General features: G+C 44.6%; 1 protein-coding gene and 1 non-coding gene across 15 annotated transcripts in view; both read left to right on the top strand.

Annotated features, from left to right (window-relative positions):
* Positions 1–8,409: 8,409 nt before the first annotated feature.
* Positions 8,410–8,491, top strand: TRNAL-AAG. Its single transcript has one exon. It is a non-coding gene; the product is annotated as a tRNA-Leu (tRNA).
* A 210-nt stretch (positions 8,492–8,701) lies between these two features.
* Positions 8,702–12,463, top strand: part of POLR3E (RNA polymerase III subunit E) — a 33,621-nt gene continuing 29,859 nt past the window's right edge. For 12 of the 14 annotated variants that reach the window (XR_006212418.1, XR_006212417.1, XR_006212419.1 and 9 more), the window contains exon 1: positions 8,702–8,820. The gene's annotated coding sequence lies outside the window, so the exon portion shown is untranslated. Of the gene's footprint in view, positions 8,821–8,877; positions 9,462–12,463 lie in introns of those variants that run through there. The other 2 variants (XM_042971524.1, XM_042971523.1) reach the window with 2 other exon arrangements.

The raw sequence follows: 12,463 nt of genomic DNA, 5'->3' as shown, positions 1-12,463 counted from the left end.
TCTCATGGTTCACAAGTTCAAGCCCCATGTGGGGCTCTGCTGACAGCTCAGTGCCTGGAATCTGCTTTGGATTCTGTGTCTCCCCCTCTCTCTGCCACTCCCCCACTCGTACTCTGTCTCTCTCTCAAAAATGAATAAACATTACAAAAATAAAAATTCACACAACCAAAGAGCTCTTGTAAATTAAGTATACTCTTACAGAAATTAGTAACTTAATAAAAGAATTGGAAAATAATGGACATCTCCCAAGAAGTGGAATAAAAACAACAAAAAGGATGGAAAAAGTGAGAAAATACTAGAAGTCAGAGGAACAAAGTGAGCTGTACAACTGTTTTACAATGGAACACTTAAAATTGTCATCACTTTTGCTTTGTGGAGAAATTAGCTAAGGACAGCCCAAGATTATATGTGTGTAGTTTTTTGTTTCCTTTTTAAGATTTTTAAGTAATCTCTACACCCAACATAGGGCTCAAACTTACAACCCCATGATCCAGAATTACGTGCTGTACTGACTGAGCCAGCCAGGTGCCCCTGTGTGTATACTTTTTTAATGATCTTTTCCTTGACCATTTAAAATTTGGGATCAGAATTCTAAGACCTTAATTTCATAGATGAGATTTTCAAATAGGCTTTTCATAGAAATTGAACTTGCATCTAGATATAGTTGTCACTTTTACTAAATTATATTTGCCACGTGTTGATTCAAATTTAAAGAAGCGGGGTACCTGGGTGGCTTAGTTGGTTAAGCATCCAACTTTGGCTTAGGTCATGATCTCATCGTCCATGAGTTCGAGCTCTGTGTGGAGCTCTGTGCTGGAGCCTGCTTGGGGTTCTGTGTCTTCCTCTCTCTCTGCCCTTCCCCCCCTCTCATGTACTGTCTGTCTGTCTCTCAAAAATGAATAAACATTAAAAAATAATAAGAATAAAATAAAATTTAAAGAAGTGAGGGGCACCTAGGTGGCTCAGTTGGTTAAGCATTGGACTCTTGATTTCAGCTCATGTCGTGATTTCACTGTTTGTGAATTTGACCCCAGTTGGGCTCTGTGCTGATGGTGTGGAGCCTGCTTAGGATTCTCACTTTCTCCCTCCCTCTTTGTCCTGCTCGCATGTGCTCTTTGTCTCTCTCTCTCTCTCTCTCAAAAGAAATAAGCTTAAAAAAAATAAAATTGAAGGGAGTGAACTCAGCAGTAAGCGAATACTTTTCCTGTAACACAGTGAAGGTTCCAGAGGTTCGGTTTCTTTCCTTCTACCTTGACGTACTTATAAGTGTTTCACATCACCAAAGGGAGCTCATTAAGTCTGGTTAGGACCTGGTCTGTTGTTTTGTTCGGTTGGTTGGTTTTGGTTTTTTTTACAAGCCATTTGAAGTATCCACTTATTTTTCTTCCTCCACACTTCTTCTTTCAGACTTAATGAGCATTTTTACTTTTCCCAATTATAAACTAAATTCTAGAGAATTGGAGCATTTAATATTAAGTAGTATCTGTTGGAAAAAAAGTGTAATTGTCTTAAAAGAAATTAAAAAAAAAAAGTCTAGGGGCCTAAATTAAGAGTTTGAGAAAGTAGAGGGGAAAGACTCTTTAAAAAATCAAGAATAGTTCTGAGAACTGCAGGATGTGTGTTTTCCAGAATAATAGGGCCCATGACTACCTAACACAATGGATAAGGTTAGACCTATGCCAAGATTCATCTTCATGAAATTTCAGAACACTGTGGATAAAGGATCCTGGAAGCTTCCAGAGGGAAAGAATCAGTTTCATACAAAAGATCGAGAATCAGAATGACATCAAACATCATCTTAACAGTAACATTGGAAGATGATGCCTTCTAAATTCTGGGGAAAATGCTCTTAACCTACACTCATATGTCCAACTATCAATCAAGTATAAGGGTAGAATAAAGACATTTTCAGACCTACAAATTTTCAAAAAATTCATCTTTCATGTACGCTTTCTCCAGAAGACACTGGAGGATTTGCTCTCTCAAAGGAAGGCTAGCATGTGTGGAAATAACAAGAAATGCATGGGGTCCGGCACTATATTGAGGCGAAATCACACCCTGAAGCGTGTGGGATGATCCCAACATGGTGGGCTTGCCCTAAACTTAAAGAGTTTACAGCCCGGTGGGGGCACGTGGCCTGCTCAGTCAGTAGAACATGCAAATCTTTTTTTTTTTTTAATTTTTTCTAATGTTTATTTTAGAGAGAGAGAGAGAGCAAGCAGGGGAGGGGCAGAGAGAGAGAGAGAGGGAGACACAGTATCCGAAGCAGGCTACAGGCTCCCAGTTGTCAGCACAGAGCCCAACACAGGGCTCCAACCCACAAACCGCGAGATCATGACCCGAGCCGAAGTCTGCCGCTCAAGCTACTGAGCCACCCAGGCGTGCCAGAACGTGCAACTCGTGATGTCAGGGGTCCTGAGTTTCAGCCCCATGCTGGGAATAGTTTGCTGGGGAAAAAAAAAAAAAAAATTAAAAAAAAAGTTTATAGGCTTGACGAGGGAGAAATGTCTTCAAGAAGCTGAAGCGATAGACTGCCTTATATGTCTGTGTGGCAAGGATGGACAATCTGAAGTTGAGTTAGGTATGAATCCATAGAAACTAGACACATTTTTTTCATAAGGCGATTGTTAACTATAAACATTTTCCAGAAAAGGAAAAATAACAGTTGAGTGTATAGCTAAGCTTGAGCTTAGTGCGTGGCATTTACTAATTACTGCACAAATGATATCACAATATGAATATTTGGAGGGCTGGGATCAGGGAATGTTTGTGATAGTGGAATTAGGGATGGTTAGAGTTCAATTCTTACCTTCCTTGGTAAGAAACCAGTCAGGAATGCCTAAAACAGGGGTAGGGGAGTGGGGAAACGATGTAAGTATGTTGTTTAGACATTTGGAGATAAACATCAGAAGAATCAGCCGAAAGTTGAAAGTGGTTGCCTGGGATGGAAGGGGGAGGCAGGCATACAGCTGATTTTGATAACAAGCCTTATAGAATTGATATACACACGCATGGCTTTGATTCAGTTAAAGTAAGAATTTAAAATATACTAAGTTGGGGCACCTGGGTGGCTCAGTTGGTTGAGCATCTGACTCTTGATATCAGCTCAGATAATGATTAAATGGTTTGTGGGATCGAGCCCTGAGTAGGGCTCTGCACTGACAGCAAGAGCCTGCCTGGGAGTCTCTCTCTCTCTCTCTCTCTCTCTCTCTCTCTCTCTCTCTCTCTCTCTCTCTCTCTCCCCCTCTCTGCCCTTCCCCTGCTCTCGCTTTCTCTCTCTTAAAATAAATAAAACATTTAAAATAAAATAGGGGTGCCTGGGTGGCTCAGTCGGTTAAGCGTCCGACTTCTGTTCAGGTCATGATCTCACAGTTTGTGAGTTCGAGCCCCACATCGAGCTCTGTGCTGACAGCTCAGAGCCTGGAGCCTGTTTCAGATTCTGTCTCCCTTTCTCTGTGCTCCTCCCCCACTTGTATACACACACACTCACACTCTCTCTCTCCCTCTCTCTCAAAAATAAACATTAAAATAATAAAATAAAGTATCCACGAAGTTAAAAATACTAAATTAAATTTTCTAAGTTAAAAACTCGCTATAGTAATTAAATGTATTGAGCATCTACTATGTTTTGACTCTAAGGCACCATTGATCTTAAGATATACCATTAATTTATGAATAAGAAAAAAACACTGAAAATAAACCATCTGCCATTGGTCACAGGATGCAGGTCAATTGTAGAGACATTAAAATGTGAAGGACAAGTCTTAGAAATGATATACAGTACGTCAGACTTTGCACTGGGCATATAAAGTTATCTCTAACCCTATAACAAATGTCAGTATTATCATGACCATTTCACAGATGAGAAAAAGGAGGCTTAAAGGGGTCCCTTTGCAAATGCATTTGCCAAGAATGTTTTAGTTAATCAAGAAAGAAAGTTAGAGATGCCTGGGTAGCTCAGTTGAGCATCAGACTCTTGATTTTGGCTTAGGTCATGAGTTTATGGTTCCTGAGATACAGCCCCAAAATGGGATTCTCTCTCTTCCTCTGCTTGGGATTCTCTCTCTCCTCTCTCTCTCTGTCCCTCCCCTTCTCTCTCTCGCTCTCAAAATAAATAAACATTTTTTTTAAAAAAAAGGAAAGTTGAAGGTTTAAAGATCAGATGTGGCCATAGTTCCAACATGAACAATGCCACCTGCTGCTGTGTTATTCCCGTGACCTACCAGCATCTTCCTGGGACACCAGGAGTGTGTTTGCAAAACTAGAACTTAAAGGAATTGAGGAAGGGTGCCACCACCAGCGGAGTCTGCAGCATAATGTGACTCAACACAGGACATCTTAACTCAGATGGGTGTTTGAGTGGTCAAGGGGTGAGGTTACTGCATGCCCCAATTTACCAGGGAGAGCCCTAGTTCACTCCCGTGTCCCAGTTTTCCTTCCAATTAAGCATTTGTTCCAGAAAAAAAAGAGTGCTCTGGGCACCATGCTAAGGGCGTATGCTCTGCACACAACTGAAGTGTGTCTCCTGCAAGAACAAATTTCCTTTGGGGGAGGGCTGGGTGATCACTTGAGTTCCTTGGTGGTAGGTAACTCTATGCTGGCTAACTTTAGCAAAGAAGCAATTTGGGGGGAAGGAAGTAGCTTTTAACAGAATGGAAGCTTACAGAATGAAAGAATCAGGGGGAGGTACCAGGGTGAGTGTGCAGATCCAGGAAGGAGAAGGTAACTGATGGTCTGAAGGTCAGTCTATCACCCTGCTAGTGAGCTAAACCCTGTGGTATCCAGATTCAGATTCCCAGGCTAAAGCCTCTGATTGGTCCAGTCGTGTCTTGTGCCCACCCCCTTAGCGCTTTGATGGACTGTTCCTCCAGGATCATAGGGAGGTTTCCCCAAAGGAAAATCAATATTGGAAACAGAAAATGGGGAAAAGGATTCTGGGAAGGAAAAAAACAATTGATTCCCACCCAGACAGAGTATTCCCTTTCATGAGGAAGAGGAAAAGGGCCTTGAAGGTTAAAGGAGAGTGTTGAGGAAAATTTTCAGATGGTTTTGTGGCAAGCCTATGTCAAAATTTTATTACAATCTTGCTGCAAGAATGGTCCAAAGATTCATATTTGGTAGGAAAATGTTCAAAAAATGTACTTTTTAATACAGTATTACCTATATAGAGCAAATTGCACAGTCTTAAGTATACAACTTGATGAACTTTGAGCATTTACAGCACCCCAGAAAGTTCCCTTGGGCCTCTTCCCAAGCAATAATACCCCCACCCACTCCTTCCCCACCCCACACACAGTGACCAATCTTTTGGCCTCTGTCCTGGTAGACACATTCTATAGGAAATGATTAAATTGAAAAGAATGTTCAGTAAAAGTTCACTATGCTCTTGACTGACAGATGAGAGTCAATTGAGTGGGTAGAAAGCTAGCTTTACGGCACAAATCTCAATGCTATCAAATGTCATAAGAAGAAGCTTAAGCATTTTATCAGGAACATTAATTTCTTTCCAGAAGAAGATTCGTGCAGAAAGGGTTTGTCTCAATCCAGGTTTAGGATAATTTTCCTTTTATAGGAGCAAGAGAGTGAAGAATGGAGGGATCCAGGACTGGGTCCCCATGCCCATCCTCGCTGCCTGCAGCTGAGGGTTTATGACATAGAGACAGCCAGTCTTCACCTGACAGGCCCTAGATTGGGGGTGGGGGGAGAGATGGGCAGTGTCTGACCTGTGGTGCTTCTCCCCTCCATCTGCCCCATTAACCAGGGGCAGAGAAGTAGGCATACCAAGGGATAGTCAGGGTTTCAACCCTTCCCTCCACCTCCCTACTTAAAGCTGCTAGGACAGACCCTGCTGGAACAGACCCTCAAGACCCTCCTGTGGGCCCAGGAGTTCTGATACAACATTTTGCTTTTCCTGCTTATTACTTTCACATCTGATTCTCACAGACAGCTGTGTAGTAGGGCTGGGAGACTGCAAGAAACTCCCAAACGGAGGCCCTGGGCTCGGCCTTTCGGAATCGACCTGCATCTGCGTAGACTCCCTGTTAAATACCCCATCCAGTGTGTATTAGTAGAGACAGACGTGAATTGCTCCAGAATGTTCTGTCAGAAATATCTCTAGCTTCATTTGAGCCCCTACCATACAAGGAGGGGTGTGTGTGTGTGTGTGTGTGTGTGTGCTATTTCTTACAATGGATAGCTACCAGGTAGCACTAGCTTTAGCAGAAAAGGGGTATTTATTGCAATGATAAAAGGATGTCTCCAAGAATGTGAATCCCACTGGGTTCTAGGAAGGGTCTTGAGCTGGCAGTCAGAAACCCTTTAGGATTTTTCTATGACTCTGCTTTTCTCATCGTATCATTCTTTCTTTTTCTATGCATTAGCTTTCTCTACTCCAATCCATTTCACAAAATATGGCCATCCCAAATGCCCCTTTCTCCCTTGTTCTAGTCAGTCCTGGACACTAATGCTTAACACTGTAACACTTAAAATGGTCAAATTAACAAATCAGGAAATCACCATGTTTCAGTTCAGATTCTTAAAAGAGAATCTGAATCCTATATCTACCATAGAGCCCACTGGCCATGGTGTGGCAGGGCCAGGGGGTCACAGCACAATGGTGACACTCAGGAATCTACTCTCCAGGCTGGTCAGGCAATTCTTAGAAAAGTGAGCTTAGGCAGAGATTTCAGCAATTATCCTTCACCATGGGGATATTTCCTTTTGGAAAACCCAGCTCACAACTCACAGAGTCCCTCCTAGTACTAAAACACTGTGACTGGATTAATGTTCTATTGATCTGAAGAACTATTCCTCATTTAGCTTTGAATCCCCTGTGTCCTCAACAGACGGCTGGCTGCTTCTGTATTTTTTAAGGATTCCTTTAAAAGCAGCAAACTCTCCTCATGCAATGAAATGTTTGCCTATCAATATTTATGTTAAAGGTAGGTGGGGAAAAAAAGTGGGTTGAGGAAGAATTGAAGAGAAGGAGAAATATCGAATGCCCAAATGTTAGGGTATATGCCAACTGTTTATTAACCAGAAACTTGAATATAACAATGTAGTATAAACAACCTATATGTCCATATTCACATCATGGAATAAATTAAATCTACATGCATGGTGATAGACCTCATAATGTTGGAGTAGAAAAGCAAGTTGCAGAATGATCTTGGCATAATAAAATTTATGTAAATGAAAAACATACAGAAGACCATTCAATATATTGACTCTATATATTTTCCATGAGTGTGTATATATATGTATATACATACATACAAATATCTATATTATATCTATAGGTATTAATATAGATTCATACATAGATATATACACACACAAATATCTATGTAGGCATAGACATAGTTATGAAATTATAAGAAATGGATTGAATACACATCAAATCATAATAATAGTTATAGCCAAGGGAGGATGTTTGGGAAGGAGGCTTTATTTTTAATCTGTAATTGTCTAGTATATTTCTATTTTTTTAATTTTTTAATTGTCTAGTATATTTTAGCTGGAGTTTTTAAAGGATAGCATATTCATACCGTTTCCTGTGTACCTTTTAATAAAAAGTATATACATAGGAAAAGAATTGGAAGTGAAATGCCACAATATTAGGTGGGTGGGAATGTGGATAATTATTTTTTTTTGAACTTTTTCTGTATTTTTAAATATCTATTTACATCAATATGGATAGATATTTTTAAAGTATATTTGGGTGGAAAAACGGTAGCATATCAATAGTAATAGTATGATGATATTTATGTAAAAACCCATACACACACACACACACACACACACACAAAACATCAATTTCCTATGGATATATATATATATGTATATATATATATCCATATATCTATATCTATCTATCTATCTATCTCCACATAAATTCACAGCAAAAAGTCCAGAAAGACACATAGTAAGTTGAGAACAATAGTCATTTCTGTGGATGAGACTTAGGAGGAGGGTCAAAGGTCAAAGAGCATTTGTACCTTATCTGCATAGTTCTCATATTTTGCAATACTTCACTTACTAGTTGAGTAACTAACAATTAAAACACACAACTTTTTCCGAGAAAACTGCCTAAGCCAGCTCCCCTGGTTTAGCCTTCCGAGCCCCCTGGGGCGAGTTACTGGCGAATCCACCATTTCTTCCGGTGATACGTGGCTCCGCCTGAGGTCACCAGGTTAAACAGCCGACTAAGAACACGGATTCTTAAACTGCTTTTTACTCTAAAATCTATTTGAAACAAATCTGGGTCTAAATATTGGAGCAAATATTTTCTTTTAAATGCTTGATACGTTTGAAATAGCTCTACCGGAATAAGTTGAAATACAAAACATGCCAGTAAAATTTGCTTCTAAAAGTATTAAGTAGTTTCTCGGAACGCCATTGCCACAACTGGGTAGCGTGGCCGAGCGGTCTAAGGCGCTGGATTAAGGCTCCAGTCTCTTCGGGGGCGTGGGTTCGAATCCCACCGCTGCCAGCACTGCTTTTTCCCTTTTCGTCCCTACCGCCTTCCTGCCGGGCTCTGTATCTGCTGTTTTTGTTGGCTCATCAGCACCCCCTGCTGCCAGACCCGGCAGACGGCCTGCATGAATGGAGAGGCGGAGGGGGCGGGGCCACGCGCGCCGGGGCGGGGCATTGTGGGTAAAAGGAAGCGCTAGGCCCGGCCCCGCTCCCCCCACGTGTCCGCTGGAGTTTCTCCACCAGCAACATGGCCGCTGCCTAAGAGAAGAGCAGGGCCGCCGCCGCCTCTGCAGCCCGCGGGTACCTGGGCCGTTGCCGCCGCCCGCGCGCGGCCCCCGCGGAGAGGTGAGTGCCGAGCAGGCAGCGCACGCCCGTGCTTGAGCCGGGCCGCACTCGCGAGGTGGGCCTGGGCTGGGCTGCCGAGTAGGCCGGGAGGCCCGCGCCGAGCCCAGGGGCTGGGGGCCTCTCAGGACTCGGGCGGGAAGGATGGACGGCTGACCTCCGTTGATCCGGGCCGGCCGCGGCCTCAGACCTCGGTCCTGCCCGGTAGTCGAGGACGCCGCGGGCGAGGCTGCCGGCGGTGACTCAGGGTCTAGCCACCTTGCCCCGCCCGGCCCAGGCGGGCATCCCTACGGGAGCACCTGTCCGAAGGCAGCCGGTGTCCCGCCAGCGCGGCTACTCGTGCGGATGGTCAGGGACGGGGTCTGACCACCCGTGAGGGAGGCGAAGCCCATTGGACAGTGTGGCCCGGGGCCGGCGACCCGCCCCGCTGGGCAGGGGGAGGGTACCCAAAGCCTGCCCGGGCCCCTTTCTCGCCGCTGAACCAGATCAGCCTCCGCCCGGCAAGGCCCGGCATTCTTCATTCATCTATTCAGGCCACCATTCAGCGTTAACTGAGAGCCAGCAACGTGCGGCGGATACGGCCCTGACCATTTGGTCGGAGGAGGTGTCAGCAAGCATGTCAAGTAAACCGGTACATAAACAAGGTCGTTCAGTTATATTAGCTTTAGAATCGTTGGGTGATAGAGGAGATCTTAGCAGTCGCCACAGTTTCTTCGTCTGTAAAATGGGGATAATAAAATGTCCTGCCTCGTAGGGCTGTTGATGAGGGCTAAATAGGGTAAGGCGCGAGAAGCCCCAGCTCGCCGCGTTTGATGTGTGGCGGCGTTATATCCTACGTTGGAAGAAAACATGTTGCCGAGTAATAACAAAGTTCCCTGCGGGTTACATTTATTACCTTTTTTAACCCTCACTGTAGTCCTGGGGGGATCTGTACTTTCATTATCCCCATTTTAGGGATGAAAATAGCGAGACTTTTCAAGATTAAGCAATCCCAGGTGGGCCATGGCTGGGAAGTAGTTGAGGTGGGATTTGAACCGGGGTAGTGCTGCTCTGAGAGTCGAGGCTCTTACCCACTATACCATACTGCCTTTTACTTGAAAGGTGTGCAGCATAGTGGTTAAGAAAGGGATCATTGACATCAGCCGGACCCAGGTTTCTGCTCTGGTTCTGCTTTCCTCCAGCACTGTGACCTTGGACGAATTACTTATACTCTCTGAATCTTCGTTTCCTCATTTCTTAATTGGGAATGATGAATCTTGACTTAAAGGACTATTGAGAAGATGAGAATGTGTGTGAAGTCTTTAGAGAAGGGTCTGATGCTCAATTAAGGGCTAATTAGTTCTTTTTCTCAAGGCTAACTCTTTAACAGAGGTGGCCCAGAGAGGGGAGATGCCTTGCCCTGGAGGCACAGAGGCAGTTAGAATCCTGGCCTTGAGACCCTTTGCCTTGGGGCACTCTCCTCTTAACTGTGTCGTATTTTGTCCTCTCCCCCCAGTAGCTGGAGAGTCTTTGAAATTGCCTGTGCATTTACAATTGGATGACAGGTTAGATTCCTAGGCACACAGGGATACACCCAGGTGTGGTATTTAGGTATTTCCCTTGGCTCCACCTGCTACCCTTGTCCCCTTTACATTTGTTGGCAGCTCCCTGTTGGGGGAAATTTTGTGTGCCCAAGGCCATGGAGCCACCCCCAGAATACCATTATGGCTACAAGATGCCCGGTTGAGGCCAGGGTGGTCATTGGTAGTCACTACAGTTGGGGAAGCTTGACTTGTGGCTGGGAAGCCTGCTTCTGCCTGGGCCATAGCCTCTGTCTGTTCTCAAGTACCCATGAGGCCCACACTGTGAGGCCACCAGTCTCTGGTTGGGCCCGAGTCAGGCTTACTGGGTTAAGGGTCTGTAACCACCTGATTTCACGTACTCATTTATTTAATTATTCTTTGTACTGTATTGAGTGTCTACTTCATGCCAGGCACTGTTCTAGGCACTGGGAGAACAGCGTGAATTTTAAAAAGACTAACACTGGGGTGCCTGGGTGGCTCATTTGGTTAAGTGTCCAACTCTTGATTTCTGCTCGGGTCATGATCTCGTGGTTGGTAGGATTGGCCCCGCATCAGGCTCTGCGCTGAAGGTGCGGAGTCTGCTAGCCTGCTTGGGAATCTCTCTCTCCCTCTCTCTCTCTCTCCCTCTCCCTCTCTCTCCCTCTCTCTCTCTCTCCCTCTCTCTCCTTCTCTCTCCCTCTCTCTCCCTCTCTCTCCCTCTCTCTCTCTTTCTCTCAAAATAAATAAAATTAAAAAAAAAAAGATAATCCTTATAACAACTTGATGAAGTACGTATAATCATCTCCACTTTATGGTTGAGGTAATTGAAGCGCTGAGAGAGCCACGTGGAGCTTCTGTTCTAGTGCAGAAGGTGGACAACACATAAGCAGGTAGGATAGGTAGTTGCAGACTGTGATAAGAACCATGAAGGGAATAAAATGGAGGTGGTGGTGACTGGGAACCAGTTGGTGGAGGAGCTCTTTAAGATGGGTGGTCAAGGAACCTCTCCTCCTGGAAGGGGGTTGGGTGGCAGTGATACCTAATGAAAAAGATCCAGCTTTGAAAACACCTGGGGAAAATTGGTGGCATGCAAAGGTCCTGAGACAGGCTGGGGCCTGGCCTCTCGGAGGCCCAGCAAGTGGCTACCTGGCCACATAGCTAGTGAGAGAAAGGCAAGGCCAAGATCATATAGGGCCTTGGGGCCATGGAAGGGAATTTAGATTTTATTCTATGTGGCAGTTGAAGCGTTTTGAGCAGGAGAATGATGTGCTTTACTTTTCTGCAGGGACAACTCTGGCTGTCTCTGAGAGGGCTGGAGGTAGAAAAGAGGAGCCTCAGGGAATCTTGTTGAAGGGGTACTTTTCTTTCTTTCTTTCTTTCTTTCTTTCTTTCTTTCTTTCTTTCTTTCTTTCTTTCTTTCTTTCTTTCTTTCTTTCTTTCAACTTTATCGAGAGAGAGAGAGAACGAACGAACGAGAACACAAGCCGGGGAGGGGCAGAGAGAGAAGGAGAGAGAGAATCCCAAGCAGGCTCCACAGGGTCAGGGCTCGAACCTACGAACCGTGAGATCATGCCCTGAGCCGAAACCAGAAGTGGGATGCTTACTGAATTGAGCCAGCCACGCACCCCAGAAGGGGTACTTTTAAAATCGTGGATCAAGATTTATTAGTAAATGGCGCCTGGCTGGCTCAGTCTGTGGAGCATGTGGCTTTTGATCTCTTCGTGGTGAGTTGGAGCCCCATGTTGGGCATAGAGATTACTTAAAAAAAAAATTTATTAGGGGGATGTAAAATCGCCTTAGAGGATTGTTACCAGTATATTTAATTTTAATGGGCGAGGGTAGAAAACACCACTGCCCCACATATAGTAGGGGCAGTTATGGCTGTGTGAAGCCTTGGTTTAGTTACGTAATTTTGTGTATGTTCTGGGTCCTGTATATGAAATGGATTTCTTACTAGAGGTTTTAGGCTGAAAACTTGGAAAGCCACCGCGTTGGATGCTGTTGGCTGGGAGGCTGAAAGGAAGTGAGAACCCTGTGTGGCCCTGGTCACTGTACCGTGGGAGGGGGGAGGAGCGCCAGCTCCAGGTCGGTCCGCCTCCCTGAGC

The sequence above is a fragment of the Panthera tigris genome, chromosome E3 (genome assembly GCF_018350195.1).
Source record: "Panthera tigris isolate Pti1 chromosome E3, P.tigris_Pti1_mat1.1, whole genome shotgun sequence".
Lineage (NCBI taxonomy): Eukaryota > Metazoa > Chordata > Mammalia > Carnivora > Felidae > Panthera > Panthera tigris.
The sequence above is the reverse complement of the archived record's forward strand: the minus strand, read 5'-3'. Positions and strand labels throughout refer to the sequence as shown.